Genomic DNA, 19,972 nt, shown 5'->3' with positions numbered 1-19,972 from the left:
CAAAGTGCTGGGATTAGAGGTGTGAGCCACTGTGCCCATCCTCCTGGGGATTTTTATAACCTCTGTTGAATGCCTTATTTTAGCAATCTTATATTAAATATCAGATAGGTCTTTTGACATCTGATTTTAATCTTTCCTATTGAGAGATTTTCTCATGTCTGATGGCTTTTAGTAGTCTGTATATATTTATTTTAAACTGATTAAAAACTTTTAGGAACAAAACTCATTGTGGGTAAACCTCACTTTTGCTTGTTAGGATGGAGACATGGCCATATGTCATTATGAGGAGAACTTTTCTCTAGGATTATGCAATGCCTCTAGAAAAGCCTTTTTTTTTTTTTTTTTTGGAGACGGAGTCTTGCTCTGTTGCCCTGGCTAGAGTGCTGTGGCGTCAACCTAGCTCACAGCAACCTCAAACTCCTGGGCTTAAGCAATCCTTCTGCCTCAGCCTCCTGAGTAGCTGCGACTACAGGCATGCGCCACCATGCCTGGCTAATTTTTTTTTCTATATATATTTTTAGCTATCCAAATCATTTCTTTCTATTTCTAGTAGAGACGGGGTCTCGCTCTTGCTCAGGCTGGTCTCGAACTCTTGACCTCGAGCAATCCTCCCGCCTCAGCCTCTCAGAGTGCTAGGATTATAGGCGTGAGCCACCGCGCCTGGCCTCTAGAAAAGACTTAACCAATTTTTTAGATTGAACCTAAAGTCACTGTAGCTTTAGTAATTGCTTATTGTCTTAGTTTAGATGCTAGAGTTGCATGTGCACAATACATGTTCTGATTTTACTAAAATAAAAAATGGACCTGGAAAAACAAAAGACTTATCCAATTTCTTGCCTGGGCAGTAAAGTGCAAGTGTTCTGGGTTGGGGGTGGGGTGAGGTGAAGAGTGGTTAGGGGAATTGAAGTCCCACCATTTGATCTTTAAAAAAATCCCTTTGTTTTTAGTCTATCTTACCTCCACTCTCTGTTCCACCTCTACTCTCTATCCTGCCTAGGGTCCTCAGGTCTAGAACACTCCTTTTCAGTTTCTCTAGAGGATAAACTTCTGTTCTTCCACCAGGGCTGGGGTGTGTGCACTTAGTGGCCGGCATTCTGTGCATGGGAGTAGAGAGGGCAATCAACTTTTCACACACAGAGACTCTTTTTTTTTTTTCAAGTCAAAAAGCTAAATATAACCCTAGACACATACATAGACTCTTATCCTGTCTTTCACTTTGTGCTTCCCCTCCATCCACTTGGTACTTCCAAGGTCTGAGGCTTTCCCAGATTCTTTGGGAGTGAATTGGCTTTCTAGTCATCAGTGTCCACTTTTGCAATTCCCTAAGGTTATAGCTTCCTCCACCCTGATAAATCAAATACCACTCCTCCATTTTCTCTCCCTTTTCCAAAAGTTTATTGAAATATTTTATCCATATACCATGTGCTCTTTCTTCTGTTTTCTTTGTCCTTGAGGATTTAAACGTTTTAAATTACTTTGCTATCATTTTATAAGAGGAAGGGATAAACACATATGCTAAATCTTATAATTTTTTTGCCAGAAGTCATCAGATGAATGTTATTTAAAAATACTTTATACTTGCTTTGAGCTATACTATTTAATTATACAATGGATTGGCAACCCCTTGTACACCTGGAAAAAATAGTCCAGATTTCTTCATATAGATACAGGGGCTGGCTGCCAGGACCACACCCTCCTCTTTATAATAAGCAAGTGGTAGTGAACAAGCTTAGGTTAGGGGATCCAACGGAAAGAGTGAATTCCCACATTCAGGGCAGCTTCCTCTTCCTACAGTTAATTTGTTGGAGCTTGCCTTTCCCACCTCTCTTAGGAACAGACTTTACTCAGCCATAATTTTGTTTCCTGTTCTTCACCCTTTTCTCTTTACCATCTCTAATTACTGGCATTCTTGAGGATTCCTCTTCTCTGACACAAAAGAAAGATAAGGTACCACCTCGGCAGACTCTAAACATCCATACAGCGGATTACTGTTAAGCAATAAAAAAAGAACTTACTATTGATAACGTGCTTCAACATGTATGAAATTTACAAATATACTAAGTGAAAGAAGCCATATACAAAATATTACATATTTATGAACCTATGTATATGAAATGTTCAGAAAAGGCAAATATTTGGAGACAGAAAGCAAGTTAGTGGTTACCTGGGGCTAGGTTGGCTGATGGTGGAAGAGGCTGTACATGTGTGGTGGCAAAGGGTATCTGGGAACTCTATACTTCCCACTCAATTTTGCTGTGAACCTAAAACTGCTCTAAAAAAATAGTCTATTAAAAATGAGGCCAGATGTGGTGGCTCATGCCTGTAATCCTAGCACTCTGGGAGGCCAAGGAGTATGGATTGCTTGAGCTCAGGAGTTCTAGACCACTGTGAGCAAGAGCGAGACCCCGTCTCTACCAAAAATAGAAAAATTAGCTAGCCATGGCGTGCGCCTATAGTCCCAGCTACTTGGGAGGCTGAGGCAGGAGGATTGCTTGAGCCCAGGAGTTTGAGGTTGCTGTGAGCTATGATGATGCCACGGCACTCTAGCCAGAGCAAGACTCTGTCTCAAAAAAAGAAAAAAGTATTTTAAAAGTCCTCAAATATGAATTACACTTTAAATTATAGAAATGTAACCAGTGTGTATATATAAAGTTCTTTGCATCCTAGATAGCAAATTTTTAAAAAGTTATTATAGCATTTAATTGTTAATTTATGGGGTTTTAGGCTTATTGACCTTATAAATGAGGCCTTTTAAAATAATTACTATATTTGAATTCATTTCATTCATTAATTTGCCAGATTTTTGTTGAGTTCCTTTTATGTGTCAGGTACTGTTATGTGTCAGGTACTGTTCTAGGTCCTAAGGGTACAGGAGTGAACAAAAACAAAGAAGGCTCCTCTTTTCAAGGAACTCATGTTCATTTTAATGGGCAAACGACAGAAAATAAACGCTAAATTTTTTAGACGGGTGGTGGTAAGTTCTATGAAGAAAAGCAGGGTGAGGGGCTAGAGAATGATGAGGTAGGAGCACATAGGGAATTTGCTATTTTTTAATAGGGTAATCAGGGAAGTCCTCTCTGATAAGGTTAGGTAGAGATCTGAAATAAGTGAAGACGTGAATTATGTGGCTATCTGGGTGAAAAGCTTTCTAGGCAGAGGAATCAGTAAGTGTAGATACAGGTAAGACAATGCTCAACGTGTTTGAGGAATGGCAGAGAAATTTGTGTGACTTGGAGCAAAAGTGGAAAGAGTATTAGAAAACAAGGTCAGAGAGGTAGCAGGGAATTAAATCATGTAGGACCTTGTAAGCCATGGTCAGCATTTTGAATTTTTCCCTGAATAAGATGGGAAGGCAATAAAGGGTTTGAGCAGAAGAAGGACGTGATTTACTTTTTTTTTTTTTTTTTGCTGAAACCCAAAGGGAGCAGAGACATGATTTATATTTTATATTTTTAATGGTTCACTCGGTGCTCTGTGGAGACTGGACTATGAGGGAAAAAGGTAGAAAAAGGGAAAGACTGAGTAGTAGTCAGTTATCCAAGTAAGAAGTAATAATGGCTTACATTAGGAAAAGTAGTTTTAGAAATAATAGTAAGTAGTCAGGTTCTGGATATATTTTGAGAGAAGAAACAATAGGATTTATTTATGTGGTATATGAGAAGGGAAGAGGCAAAGATAAATCCAAGGCTTTTGGCTTGAGCACCTGGGAGAATGAAATTGCCATTTACAAGATGGAGAAGGCTTGGGAAGAGCAGGTTTAAAGGGAAAATCAAGACATTGGTTTTGGAAACCTAAAATTGGGGTGCCTATCTGACTGGAAATATTGAGCATGTGTGATTGGATATAAGAACCTGAAGTTCAGAAGAGAAGTATGACTGAAGATACAAATTTAAGTAGCATTGGCTATGAGTAAATGGTATTCATGGAATTAGCTTTACAGTTACCTGCTATATGTACAGTGAAAACTTCTGATGGTTTTCCCTGCATTATGAATTTTTTTATTTTAATGAACTTTAATGAGTCATTGATGCAGACCAGCAGTGCACAATAAATACCAAAAATATTTGTTCCTGTTAAATTCTTTTTTTTAAATTTCAGAATATTATGGGGGTACAAACGTTTTGGTTACATAAATTGCTTTTGTAGCATTATGAAATTTTGATCTCTTGTTCTCCCTGGACTCTTCTCTTTAAACAATGATTTTCATCCTCATTTCTTTCCTATATTTTTAAATAGAATTTGAAACTGTTAGAAAACTTTTACCTATCGGCATTGTCAATCTCATCAGTTTCTGAAAACTACCTTCCCAGACTGCAAAAGAATATTTAAAATGTATAATATGTAGCTCTTAATTGTTAGACAGTTGAATATCATTTAAGAGGTGCAGACCTTTCAGCAAAGATGGAAAATATGTCATTATGAATTTAAAATGTAATATTTTACAAAGGTATGGATTTGTGGCATAATTCTCAGTCATGACCTCAAGTGTCTATGTGTTCTCTTAGATCCATTTCTGTTTTTCATTTTCCCTATTTTAGTGTAAAGGAAATGTGAATTTTTGAATTACGTACTTCAAAGTTATTGGAATAATTATTATAGGAAATGTTAATGTTAAAAAGATCTTCATAAAATACTAAGTTATGTGACTTACTTGTTCTAATTTTTTATAAAGATTAACCTTATAGCAAATTGGCTGCTTACAGATATTATCTGATTATTTTTCATTACAGTGAGCTACCATTGTGGAAGCTTATATGTTTTTTGTTCATTGGAATCACTTTGGGAAAATGTCAGTTCAAATCTGTTAATTGATTGAGGAAACCTTTAAAAATAATTTTAGATTTTTTTTCTACTGCAGTTTTTACCATACTGTTTTTACCACTGTCTACAATTATACCTTATATAAATAATGAAATGAGTAAAATTGTGCCACATCTGCTTTTGTAAATTTCTACTCCACTCTTAAGTGGTTACAAGTATATTAGCTGTCCTTACGTGAGGTCTTACTGCCCTTACTAGAAACCTCATAATACCATGCTTATTTAAAGTAATGGTTTTAAAAACTATGTTTTTAAAGACCATAAATTGGTCAGATATGGTGGCTTACACTTGTAATCCCAGCACTTTGAGAGGCGGAGGTGGGAGGATCACTTGAGGCAAGGGGTTTGAGACCAGCCTGGGCAACATCGCAAGATCTCATCTCTACAAAAATAAAAAATAAAAAAAATCAGCTGAATGTGGTGGCTCATGCCTATAGTCCTAGGTACTTGGGAGGCTGAGGCAGGAGGATCCCTTGAGCCCAGGAGCTTGGGACCACAGTGAGCTATGATTGTACCACTGAATTCTAGCTTAGGTGCCAAAGCGAGACCCTGTCTCAAAAAAAAAATTTTTTTTTAAAGACTATCAATATGCATAATAAGCTCTCAGTTATCTTCATTATAGCTGATTATTCATTACTTATTCAAGATAAGGCAATGTGCCATGTATATCTAATCTAAGTAGTCAGTGGTTCCTATAAGTAAATTTTATTAAAAAATAAATAGGCCAGGCGCGGTAGCTCACGCCTGTAATCCTAGCATTTGGGAGGCCAAGGTGGGCAGATCGTTTGAGCTCAGGAGTTCAAGACCAGCCTGAGCAAGAGTGAGACCCCATCTCTACTAAAAAAAAAAAAATAGAAATTAGCTGGACAACTAGAAATGTATAGAAAAAATTAGCTGGGCATGGTGGCGCATGCCTGTAGTCCCAGGTGCTTGGGAGGCTGAGGCAGGAGGATTGCTTGAGCCCTGGAGTTTGAGGTTGCTGTGAGCTAGGCTGACACCATGGCACTCTAGCCTGGGCAATAGAGTGGGACTCTGTCTCAAAAAAAAAATAAAAATAAAAATCTTATTTAAAGAAACATTAGTTAACTAGTGAGTACACACACACATACACATAGTTGTTTCTCATTATTCACAGTAGTCATGTTCTATAAAGTTAGCACAAACATTTAGTCAGTGCATAGAGAACCATTACTCCTAGAGGAAATATAGTACTAGGTCCCTGTGAGCCTCTGTTCACAATATTTTCATCAACCAATCAATACAACCTTGTTTTATGTGTGTTTCTGCTTAAAGATACCTTATTTAATATATATTGTTGATTCATTAACACTGAACTCAAGGCCAACAGGACTGTATGTAAAAATGAAGGTTATCTAACACATGTATTTTTTTCATAAGGCACATCCTAACCTTGTTCATAGGAACACTAGATAGCATATCAGCACTGTGCATGGGGGCCATTTTAAACAGTAAAATCACCAGCAAAAAATATAGAAATGTGAACAATATAGCACTAAAAAGACCAAGAAAAGGGTAGTGTGAGAGCTAAAACAAGAAGGCAGAGCAAGCATCACTGTGTTTAACCTCAGCTGGGAATGTGTATTTCAGGTAACTCAAATATTTTGCCACTCTGTGCATGTTCATAAATAACTATGAAATTATTGACTTTGAAGTTATGAACAAATTTTTAGTGAGTAAATGGATATGCAAATACAGATACTGTAAATAATGAGGATCAACTCTGTGTATATAAACATACATAGACATATATATTAATACCTGCATATTTTTCATCCTGCCTGGAACACATTTTCCTTTCTTTTCTATCCATTGAATTTTTACTCATTTTTCAAGTCCCAGCTCAAATGTTATCCTGTCTCTGAAACCTTTCCCAGCTCTCAGACAGAATTAGCATTCTCTCCAATACTCATTGAGTGATCTCATGTCCCTTTGTACATGCCTTTTGATAACATTTATCACATTTTTTAACCCTCTAAGGGACACTGAAATTTACCGCATTTTATGTTAATTCTTTGTTCGGATTCTTTAGACTATGAGGTGCTTACTGGCAGGAACCTTTTCTCATTCATCTCTGCATCCTAGTACTTAACACAAGGTCTTACATATCGTTGAAATTAAATAAATTTTAAATGAATCAATCAATTAAGCCTCTCTACAAATGGATATATATGTATTATTTTAATGAGTCTTAATTCAAAATTGCATACTATAGGAAATGGAAATAGTTACACATTTTATACCAGTAAACATCTCATGTGATCTCTATTTTTGTTGGTTCTTTTTTCATTTGGATGAAGCTGCTTTATTTGGAAAGGAACAAATAATGAACCAGGTAATCAGTTTTTCCCTTATGTTTTAAGTTTTTCTGTGCAAGCAAACACTGAGCACAGTAATGCACTAGGCTCTGTACTAACCTATATGGATTCTCAACTGCAGAGGAGAAAGTTTATACTTGGTAAAAATTAGGATTAGGATATGTGCTTGTGTTAGATTTTATTTATTTGAAATATTCCAAAAATATAGACTAGTATAGAAAAAAAAGAACAAATCAAACACATATATACCCACCACCCTATTTGTCATATTTAATGTTTGGGCATATCTGTTCAAAGTTTTTTTGAAAACTAAACATTAGAGATCCAAGTTGAAGCCCCCCTGCATATACCCTTCCTTAATCTCATGCCTGCCCTTTCTCTCCCATTGTAGTCACTTTCCTGAATCTGGTATTTATCTTTCCCAGCACTTTGGAGAACCCAGGGTTGCAGGCACATGACACCATGCCTGGCTAATTTTTCTATTTTTAGTAGAAACCAGGTCTTGTTCTTGCTCAGGCTGGTCTTAAACTGTTGACCTCAAGTGATCCTCCTGCCTTGGCCTCCCAGAGTGCTAGGATTACAGGCGTGAGCCACTGCACCCGGCCAAACTTTTTGGATTCATGCTTTTGTTTATATGACTTGTACCTAATAATACTTACTGTTTTAGAAATTAAATATGAGAAAAAAATTTAAAATGTATTAATTCATTTGTTAACTACATATTAGCATACATAACAATTTTAAATGAAAAATATTTTTTCCCAAAACAAAAACATAATGTAGTGAGTGAGAAGAATGGCATTGTTTTACAGTTCTGTAAATCTCTTTTAAGTCTGGTTTAATAAGTAGATTCTCGTATGTGCTTATGTATTCCATCTTTGTGATATATTGTTTGAGTTGAAGTATCTCAAGAAAATCTGACCATACATATGTAGTTTAAAAAGAGGAGGGTACTTTTAATAGCCTTTTCAGATAATTGTGGATCTTCTTTTTGATACTGTAACAAAACTCAATTTGTTCTCATTTCTTAAACGTTAGTTGCAATGTGGAATCTGAAACCGTATCAGTAAACTTTTAGTACTCTGTTAACATTAAAATCCATTGATCTATCTTGCAATTTGAATTTTCACCAATGCCTAATTTTGTAGCATCATGCATTGGTTATTTGCAAGATAATGGTTTAAATTTGGCTAGGTGCAATAGCTCATACTTGTAATTCCCAGTGCTTTGGGAGGCTGAGGTGGGAGGATTGCTGAAGGCCAACTGTTCGAGACCAACCTGGGCAACATAGGGAGACCTCATCTCTTAAAAAAAAATTAGTCTGGTATGGTGGTGTGCATCTATAGTCCCAGCTACTTGAGAGGCTGTGGTGGGAGGACACTTGAACCTAGGAGTTCAAGGTTTTAGTGAGCTATGCTCATGCCACTACACTTCAGCCTGGGTGACAAAGCGAGACCCTGTTTCAAAAAAAATAATAAATTAAATTGGAACTAACCAATGAGCACACATGTACACAGAGGGAAATAAAACTCAATGGAAATCAAGCAGAGGAGTGGAGGAGGAGACGAGGGGCAAAGCTTACCTAATGGGTACAATGAATACTATTTGGGTGATGGGCACACTTATAGCCATGACTCAAGCACTACAGAAGTGACCCATGTAACAAAATACATTTGTACCCCCTTAATATTTTGAAATAAAAAATAAAAAAGCTTCAAAGGACAGGCTGACTCTTGTTAGGGACTTAACGACAGCACATCTGTTTACAGCATGGTTTACTAAATGTTTTAAACCCATTGTTGAGACCTGCTGCTCAGAAAAAAAGATTCCTTTCAAAATATTACTGCTCATTGACAACACACTTGGTCATCCAACAACTCTGATGAAGATGTACAAGGGGAAAAATGTTGTTTTCATGCCTGCTAACATAACATCCATTCTTCAGACCAGGCATCAAGGAATAACTTCAACTTTCAAGTCTTATTATTGAAGAAATACATTTTGTAAGGCTATATCTGCCATAGATAGTTATTCCTCTGATGGATGTGAGCAAAATAAGTTGAAAACCTTCTGGAAAAGATTCATCATTCTAGATGCTGTTAAGAATATTTGTGCCCTGCTGCCATCATCGAGTTGCATGGAGGCAGAGGCTTGGGTATATTCAAGATTCAGCTTCACCTGTAATCCATCACCATGGCTGAGGAAGGCATTGCTGCTGGAGGTATAGTGGACATTAATACTGTTTTACAAGAGGTACTGAAGACCACCTCCATCCATGATGGCCTATCTCATGGAATCTGTAAAGCTGCCAAAGCCTTAGACAAGGCTTTGTATGTTTGCATCCAACTGTTCTGAGCCTATGTATGTCAAGTTGGTGGAGGCCCTTTGTGCTGAACACCAAATCAACTTAATTAAGACTGAAGACCAGAAACTTGGGTAGGCCTCTGTAAAATTGACAGAGACATAAAACCCTGTAAAGTGGTTGGTTGCAGTTGTGTAGTAGTTAAGGACTATGGCAAAGAATCTCAGGCCAAGGATGTCATCAAAAAGTACTTCAAATGCAAGAAATTAACAAATAAAAGTTAGGCTCACATTAAAAAAAAAAAAGAAAATTCGTGATTCATGGGAGGAGGTCAAAATATCAACTTTAACAGAAGTTTGGAAGACATTGATTCCAACCTTCATGGATGACTTTGAAGGGTTCAAGACTTGAGTGGAGCAAGTAACTGCAGATGTGGTGGAAATAGCAAGAGAATTAGAATTAAAAGTAGAACCTGAAGATGTGACTGACTTACTGGAATCTCATGATAAAACTTTAATGGATGAGGAGTTGCTTCTAATGGATGAACAATGAAAGTGGTTATTTGAAATGGAATCTATACCTGGTGAAGAGGCTATGAACATTGTTGAAATGACAACAGAGGATTTAGAATATTACATAAACTTAAAATAGCAGGGTTTGAGAGGATTGACTCTAATTTTGAAAGAAGTTCTACTGTGGGTAAAGTGATACCAAACAGCATTGCATTGCATGCTACAGAGAAATCTTTTGTGAAAGGAAGAGTCAATAGATGTGGCAAACTTCATTGTTGTCTTATTTTAAGAAATTGCCACAGCCATCCCAACCTGATAGTATTATTTATGACTTTTACTTGAATTTGAAATAATTTTAAGAACACTCAACAATCATTATTGAGGCCTATACTATTCTGAAAGCTGAGATAGAGAAAAATGTTGAATATGATATGTCCTTACCTTAAAGGATCTTGTAGATAGTGAAAAATATATGAATAAATTAATAATTATAGTATAATAAATAAAAGAGCTGCTGTGAAAGTATAGAAGTAAAAGGAAAGAAGTCAAAGAAGGTTTCCTGAAGAAGGTAATGCTTTAACTGAGGTTTTTAGGGCCAAGGGTTGTTGACTAACTGGAGAAGAAAATAAGAGAAGTTCAAGCTGAGGAAATGGCATCTGTGAGGTTGTATTAACATAAAACAACAAAACATATAGTCATATCTACCTCTACTATACAAGTAATTGCATATGGCTGGAGCAAAGGGTATATAGGAGGAATGAGTTGCAAGCAGAGAAAGAGCATGGGCAAGATATGGTAAGTTAAGGTGTTTGGGGGTCTTTTGCCCTCTGCTCCAATAATCTTACCACTGATGACCTTAGAGAAATAAAAGCTTGAAGAAATTTATTATAATCCCTCCCTTTGCTATTTTGTTAAGTTTACCTTAACTCTTATGTGGTTAATTATAAGTTTCTATAGTGCTATCCCATGGAGAAAATATCTCTTAGTACCATAATGATGCCCAAATGAGAGTGACCTTGATATTTTATCTTGTTGCTAATTATGTATTACTGTTTATTATACATAATTCTGTTCTATTGAGCTATTCCTGGCAAATGTGTTATTAAGTAATTGAAGTAATGGTGGTGTTACTCATGGAAAGGAAAGACAGAGAAGGGTGATGAAAAGCAGTTACAAGAATGATTTTTATTGAAATAAACAGCAAGAGTCATTATAAACCTACACTATGTGCATAGGAAAACCAAACTTTTTTTCTCTACTATTCTTAGTTACTTCACTTTTGACACCAGATGTGTAGGGGTTTCTCACACACAAAGCAGTTCTCCAATTCTCTGTAGACACCAACTGGGTGTCCTACAATTCAGTTCTGACACTAACCAAAGTTAGTGCAGACTTCGTAGCTTAAGGGCTCAGTCCCACAAGATTGTCCCCAACTTCTGATGCCAGTTATAAGTAGTAGGTCCCTAGGTTACCCACAATTTCTGACCAGCTTGGCTACAAATTGGAGGTTCTCATGTCCTCTTTCTTGAGTTTGATAATTTGCTACAGCAGTTCACAGAACCCAGGAAAACAGCTTACTTACTGTGTTACCAGTTTATTCTAAAAGAATATGACTCAGGAACAGCCAGATGCAAGAGATGCATAGGGCAAGGTATGGGGAAGGGGTGCAGAGCTTCCCCATCCTCTCGGCACCTCCATGTATTTCAAAACCCAGAAGCTCTCTGAACCTTGTTGTTTTGGGTTTTTATGGAGGCCTCCTTATGTTGGTACGATTGATTAAATCATTGGCCATTAGTGATTAACTCAACCTTCAACCCCTTTTCCCTCCCTGGAGGTCACAAGAGTTGAGGCTGAAAGTTCCAACACTCTTGTCACCTGGTTGTTTCACCTGGCAACCAGCTCCCATACTGAGGCTATTTAGCATGCCCAAGGCTCCAAGTCATCTTATTAGCATACAAAAAGACATCACTTTGGAGATTCCAAGGGTTTTAGGAGCTGTGTTCCAGCAAACAGGGGCAGAAACCATATATATATATATATATATATATATATATATATATATATCTCCATATATATACATATATGGAGATATATATATTTTTTTGTTGTGTCACACTACGAAAATGACAAAATTTATTGGAATCCTTGAGAATTATTTTGGATAATTAGTCATTCTGTCCTAACCATTTGTAAAACTTTTCGCCAGTTAGCTATGTCAACCTTAAAATGAGTGACAGAGAGAATGACTCTCCAAAGCAAAGAGTTTATTTGGGAATAGCAGGGGCCTACAATCTGGGATATGTGTGCTGTGATGGATCATAGGCATATCAGAGGGACTTGGAGCAAAAGGGAGATTTTTAAGACAAAGAGAAGTCCACATAAGCTGCTTTGAAACAACAGTTTGTAGAGCACAGAAGCCCATTGTAGGAGTTAGCTTTTGTTCATTGGTGGAGAGACAGCCATTGCTAGGTAAGCATCCTTGTGTAGGCAGCCTCTCTGGAGTACTGCAATTTTGAGGAAGTTCTTGCAATAAGTCCTTTTTTCTGGTCCATGTGCAGGAATGTCTTGTGATAAGACCTGTTACAGGCAATTTGTGCATGACTCCATTTTGTTAGGGTTTTGACATAAGTGACAACCTTTCGGTACAGGCAACTTACACAGCTATTAAGTACAGTTTCTTTACATTTTACCCTTTGATCATCAGATAATGTAGCATTATACAGTCAAACAAATACCAATATAACTTGGGTGCTGTAGACTATTTTGAAACATGTAAATACATATAGGGATATGATTTATTGATACTCAGGAGCAATTTTTTTAAAACAAAACTCAGGATAATAAAAATCATTTTATATTAGATCTTCTGGTAAGTTTCAGTGTAAACTGAAAAATTGACTTCTTTCCTCTTTAATGTTATTATTAGGAAGCGACCAAATCATTTTGGCTTTCCAGATTAACGGAGTATCAAGCAGAGAGAAATCAATAGTATTCTCTTTACCTTCTTGAAGTGCCTTTAAATAGTTGTTAATCAACAGAATTTTTATTATAAGAATAATAGAACACACCTTTTACTTTCCACAGCAGTGTAAAGCAGGAGTGGCACAGAAAACCCTAAACAGAGGAACCTAAACACACGAGGAATCCGGTACCATCTAACATAGTGGGATAGGGGAACTTGTGTAAATATACATCTCTGATGTTTTGAAACTATATCTGTTTTTGTGCCATCTCCCACTGGTCTCCAGACACTCCTCCTATTCTCTGCTTGACTCTCCTATTCTCTGTGTTCTTCTAAATATTGTACATTTTCCGTTAGATCTGGCTGCTTATTCTAAAGATAGTTCTAGCAACCAGGTACAGTCAAATGTCACATAATAAAAATCAGTTACAACTAGGAAGTATTTTAAAATTCAGCAACTGGAAAAGGTAATTTAAACCATTTGTCTACCAATAAGGCTGCTTAATTAGTCTGTGTCCCTGTTCAGAGCAAGCAGGGTAATGTCTTTGGCTTCATTAATTTAACCAATGTTTATAGATGGCATGCCTATTTTTTTTTTATTGCAGCTAGTGGGAAGGTAAGAGAGACAATAACTATGATACTGCTTAAACTGTAAAAGTGGAGAACAATTTAGATACAGTGAAGAACCATTAAAATTCTTAGGGACCAGGATAACCTAATCTAAAATTTTTTAAGTGTTTATGGCCTTCATTTTTTATGTCTTAACTATATATCTTTTATTATTTCATACAGAACACCAACAGATCGATTTTTTTATTCTTAACTATGTTTTTATAATGACCGTATTAATACATTTATAACCAAAACAATGATTTTTCCACTGTTAAAATAGATAACTTTAAACTGACATGAAAGCTCCCCTTTATGGTCTCCTGGCTCCATTTTGTTAGGGTTTTGACATAAGTGACTACATTTTGGTCCCAGCAACTTAAACAGCTATCAAGTACAGTTTCTTTACAGTTTACCCTTTGTTTATCAAATAGTATACCATTCTACAGCCAAACAAATACTAATATATCCTGGGTGCTTTTTAATTCCATAAGTAAATCAAAATTCAGTTAAAATTATAATGTAGAACAATAAAATAATTTGGAGTTGAGACATTTCTTACTTGTTCATCAAGTAGATACAAACTTTGCGTTGCCAAAATTCTAGTGCCAGAAAATGCCTTTGCCACATGGTGAGGAGCAAATAATAATGATCATTTAAACTTATAGTGCTTGAGATACATCAAATATAATCCACTTTGTTTTCATTATTCTGTATTCAAACTAGAAGAAGTGGCAGAAGAATATAAATCTTTCCAGAAGAGGAGATGATTATCCACTTTTAATTATTATGAAATATCATACAGGTGAGTTGAATTTATATCTAACCAGCTGAATTTATTTTCCCCCACTTTTTTTTCCTCTTTTTTTCTTTTTTAGAAATAGGGTCTTGCGCTGTTGCATAATCATAGCTCACTGCCACTGCAACCTTGAACTCTGGAGCTCAAGTGATCCTCTCACCTTGGCCTCCCAAAGTGCTGGGATTACAGCGGGGAGCCACTGTGCCCAGCCTGAAGTAGCATACTTGAACAGATGAACCTGAAAGATAGGAGGTTGTGGCTGATTAGTGGGATGTATGAATTAATAATTTTGGAGGTGGGGCAATTTCTGGTAATGACAAGATCTTTGGACAGAGGTAATATTTAGGCAGCTGAGAGTCAGGAAATGTAAGAATTGGGGCTAAGATGATCTTTGTTCATTAGCAGTTTACTGTACTTGAGTAGTTGGAGACCAGCCTGAGCAACATAGCTAGATCCTATCTCTACAAAAAATAGAAAAATTAGCCAGGCATAGCTCTTGAGTGCCGTATGTGTTTGAGAAACAGTGACAGTGTGCTTGTAAAGAAGTGAGTGATGGAGATAGTTAGGGCTACGGGTTGGGATATGGAGGGGGGAGAAGAACTGTATTATTTAGGGCCTTGTAGACCATTGTTGGAACTTTGCTCTTACTTTGAATGTAATGGGAAGCCATTGGGTTTTGAGCAGAGAGAGACATAATTTGACTCACATTTTCTTCCCAACTTTTTATTATGAGAATTTCCAAACATTCAAAAAAGTTGAAAGAATAGTACAATGAGTATCCATCCATTTGCCCACTCTCTGGTTTTAGCAAAACCATTAACACTTTTGCCTTTTTTGTTATGTCTGTCTATTCATCTATTTTTGCTAAACTATTTAGAAGTTGCAGACATCACATACTTTATCCCTAAAAATAAGGATATTCTTTTATATAACTACAGTGCCACAATTTCATTTATTGGTTTAGACATCCATTAATGATTCTTGCTTTAATTTATCATTTCATTGGAGTTTGACTTAAATTTTGAAAAGCTCTGTTTGGCTACAGTATGGAAAATAGACTGAGTTTGTGGTGGAGGCAGATTCCAGCTGTTGGACTATCTGTCACAGGAGAGGGTGATAGCTAGTGATGGTGAGAAGTGGTCACAATCAATATATTTTGGAAAAAAAAGTCAACAGTATTTGCAGTACTTGTTGATATAGGATTGAGAAAGAAGGATTAAGGGTGACTTCAGGGCTTTTGTCAATAAATGGAATTGCCATTTGCTGAGATTGAGAAGACTGTGGGAGGAGTAAATTTGGGAGCTGGAAATGAGGAATTTGGCTTTAGTCATATTAAGTTTAGAACGTATGTTAGACTTCCAAGTTTAATCATTGAGTAAACATGAGGAAATAGAGGCATGAGCAGATGAGAAGTCTGGGCTAGAAGTAAGTATTATTAGGGAATAATAAGGAAATAGTCATGTTTAAAGCCAGGAGACTAGATGGATCATCTAAAGAGTAGGTGTAGACAGAGACTAACCGAGATTGAAGGACTGAGCCCTGAGACATTTCAATGGTTAGAAATCAGGAACAGGAGGAGAAACCAGCAAAGAAGAATGAGAAGGACATCACTATATAGTAAAGAAACCAAGTAGTGCCCTAGAAAGTGTGTCAAGAAGGTGGGGAGAAATCAATTGTGTCCAATCCTACCAGTGGGTCAAATAACATGAGATTTGAGCAATTATCATTAGATTGGTAAGTTATTGGTGACCTTGACAAACACAGTTTCAGTGAACAACAGCTGGTTCAAGAGAAAACAGGAAGAAAGAAAAGACATTAAGTGTAAACGTTTGTTTCAAGGAATTGTGTTGCAGAGGGGAATAGTGAAATAGAGAAATAATAGCCTTTTGAAATTTTTTAATGTTTTTAAAAATTAGAGGTATTATAGCATGTTTATATACTGATAGAATAACCTGTTAGAGAGGGGGAAAATGGATGATGCATGAAAGAGTAGGGATGATTCCTGGAGTGCTGTCTTTCTTACAAAGAGTAAAGGACAAATGGGATAAATTTTGGTTGATCAGTGGGTATGCAGGAATTCTCCATAAATACAAAGCTTATTGTTAGAGCCAGAAGTTCCCCTTTCTATGGGAGTTGTCTCATATGTACAACCAAAGCAGACTCCCTTGTTAGTTCAATGACAATGTTCTTAAAAAAACAAGGTAAATGACAATTAAAATCCTTTTTCTCTCTTTTAGTACTTATGAGTATGTACTTAACAATTCCATTGACCTATTATTTTAAATCATATAATCCTCTTTAGAGAATATATTGAGATAAAGAATAATGTTATGGGAAATTTGAATTACAGAATTATTATAATATGAAAACTGCATTGGGTGAGAACTTACCACTCTTTAGAAAATGAGTAATTTCTAGCTAGGTTCTTAATTTAAATTTCTTCCTTATAGAAGAAAACCTCCTTATAAGGCCAATTTTATTTTCTGTCATTTAAAAAAAGCATTTTGATTGATTTTGAGAGGCAACTCCTTGGAATGCCTAAGAGCAAAATGCCTGATATTGAATCATGTGACCTTTGGCAAGTTACTATGGTTTCTGTGCTACAGTTTCCTCACCTACAACAGTATCTCTATCTTATAGAACTGTTTTATAGATTAAATGAGTCATTAAATGAAAACCACTAAAATAGTGTCTGAAACATTATAAAGGTTGAATAAATGTTAGTTGGCTTTTTTTTTTTTTTTTTTGCACTGGAGGAAAAGAGCAAGCTGAACTTAAGAATCAAAGCAAAATGTATTTTATTTTTTTCTTTCTTTCCTTTTTTTTTTTTTTTTTTTTTTAAGACTGGTCAAGGCCGGGCGTGGTGGCTCACGCTTGTAATCCTAGCACTCTGGGAGGCCGAGGCGTGTGGATTGCTGGAGGTCAGGGGTTCGAGACCAGCCTGAGCAAGAGCGAGACCCCGTCTCTACTAAAAATAGAAAGAAATTATCTGGCCAACTAAAATATATATATAGAAAAAATTAGCCGGGCATGGTGGCACATGCCTATAGTCCCAGCTACTCGGGAGGCTGAGGCAGGAAGATCACTTAAGCCCAGGAGTTTGAGGTTGCTGTGAGCTAGGCTGACGCCATGGCACTCACTCTAGCCGGGCAACAGAGCGAGACTCTGTCTCAAAAAAAAAAAAAAAAGACTGGTCAAGTAAAGCAGTAGGGAAGGAACAAAGGAATCTGTAACTGGTTGTGATCAATTTGTTATAAAGACCACTGCACTCAGATCAGCCAAAATGTATTTTAAAGAGCTAAGAGATACCACCTCTTCCAGGAAACTTTCCTGGCCATCTTTTGGATTTCTATAGCATCCAGTTCCTAAGTCTGTCTTACATTTTGTACTCAGGTTATCTGTTTAACTGGTGTATCCTCTCAGTAAGACCCTAAGATTGTTAAGAGAAAAGACCATGTCCTATTAATTAATTAATTCAGTCAGTCAGTCGATTAGCAAATATTTCATTACTGCCATTTACCAGACACTAGGGATAAGCAGTGAGTAAAAAAAATAAGGTCCCTGCTTTCATTGCATTTGCATTCTAAAGGAGGAAGCCAGACAATAAACCAAAACAAATAATATGATTACATATTTTGATAAAAGGGCTGGAGTGAGGGTAGGATTGATGGTTTGGCAGAGCACAAAGCAGATCCTCAAAAATGTTCTTGAGCTAATATTAATAAAACTAAGTATAGATGATAAAAATGATGAATTATAGTTAATAAGGAATAAAATCCTACACAGTTACCACATAGGAAATGGAAATAATATGAACATTATTTATTATTTACTATAAATCAGGCATACAATACTAAATATCAGAGCTCTGTATATTAAGTACTGTATATTAATTATGTCATTTAATTCTTACAACCATCCCTGAAAGGTAGATAGTAGGCTCATTTTACAGATGAATGAAAAGTTTAAGAGTTTAAGTGATTTATTCAAGATCACACAGATAATAGGTGTCAGAATATACAGATGCAAAGCCAATGCTTTTAACTATGAAGTTGGAGCTGGTAAAATCTTCTAGATAAGCAGATTATTTGGGGAAAGGATAGTAGTGTACCTGTGAGAAAGACCTTTTAGATTTTTGGCAGAATTAAGTCTGTTGAAGGATAAATCTGTAAATCAGATTCAAAGCGTAAAAATGTCAGTCAGCAGTACAAAAATTGCTGCCCTTGTTACAAGTGATTTCTCCCTCCTCTGATCCCCTATAGATTAGGACTATATTACTATACTACTTACTCTGTGTAATTGAACAAGATGCTCAACCTCTTTCAACTCAACTCTTTCTTTTGGTCAAATTTCTTCATTTGACAAATAAAGAAGATAGTACATGCCATGCCTGCTGAAGGAAATATGTAAGAAAGACTTGGAAATTAGCATGATGTTTTAATTCTCTTAATGGACTATAAACCCCTTTTGGGTAGTCACTGGGTTATGTACCTTGCTATGCTCCCCACTGTAAGATCATCCTATGGTTTATGTTTACAGATAGTAACTATTAGTTGAATAAATGTAATGATTCATCAGGTTTTTTACCTGTTATAATGACCTGAAGCAAACATGTAGGATGGCATAGTTTTGTTAGTAATTTTGGTTATCTTGATACTGCTGAGTTCACCTGAGCTGTACCCTGGATTTTAATTATAATAAAACACTTTATGCTTCTGGGAACCAGTTTAGTTCATTTTTAGCAGGCTTGCCTTATACATAAACAGTTTGGCAGAGAGTAGAAATGTGATATAGTGAGTGGAAGCAGTTGGCCTGCTGACGTAAGAACACCCTGAGTTTGTGATGCTTAGCTGTAGGTACAGCTGAGATACCATGCCATATGCTATACAACATTCTTTAGAAATATGTGGATGTTAATATGACTGTCAGAACTAAAACTAGCCCATAGACTCTGGTCTTCTAAGTTAAAGAATACTGTATAATATGATTTGGCACTGTTTGTATTATTTGAATAACATATGCCCCTATCAAATCTGAGAAATTATTTTTAGATATATAGCCCTTCATATTTAAAAATGACACCATTCCAAAGTTGTTTATTTGAGGGTGTCCATTCCATAACGTACATATTTAAAAATGAGGTTTAATTTCCTACTTTGACTCTGATCATAGAGATTATATTAATTCCCTCTATTTTTTTCCTGTTTGTTTCTGCTTTTTACTTGTTTAAGACTCTATTTTTTTGGAACAGTTTTAGGTTCATAGCAAAATTGAGAGAAAGGTATATACCATATACCTACGGCCCTCACACATGCAATAACTTCCATCATTATCTACATGTCCCACCAGAGTGGTACATTTGTTGCAATTGATGAATCTGCATTGACACATTATTATCATACAAAACCCATAGTTTACATCAGGGTTCACTTTTGGTGTTGTACATTCAATGGGTCTGGACAAATTTATAATGATATATGTCTACCATTATAGTATACAGACTATTTTTACTGCCCTAAAAATCCTCTGCGCTCTGCCTATTCACCCCTTCCTGCCTCCTAACCTCTGACAATCAGTAATCTTTTTATTGTCTCCTATAGTTTTGCCTTTTTCTAGAATGTCATATTGTTGA

At 36.2% G+C, this 19,972-nt stretch overlaps 1 protein-coding gene and 1 pseudogene across 1 annotated transcript in view; both read left to right on the top strand.

The window, feature by feature from the left end:
- The window catches only part of PPM1E (protein phosphatase, Mg2+/Mn2+ dependent 1E), a 186,132-nt gene that overhangs the window by 95,635 nt on the left and 70,525 nt on the right, over nt 1–19,972 (top strand). The gene's annotated exons all lie outside the window — the stretch shown is intronic.
- LOC123620167 lies at nt 9,350–9,742 on the top strand (annotated as a pseudogene).

This window comes from Lemur catta, chromosome 15 (assembly GCF_020740605.2).
Source record: "Lemur catta isolate mLemCat1 chromosome 15, mLemCat1.pri, whole genome shotgun sequence".
NCBI classification, from domain to species: domain Eukaryota; kingdom Metazoa; phylum Chordata; class Mammalia; order Primates; family Lemuridae; genus Lemur; species Lemur catta.
Note: the sequence above shows the minus strand (reverse complement) of the source record. Positions and strands in the feature narration are given on the sequence as shown.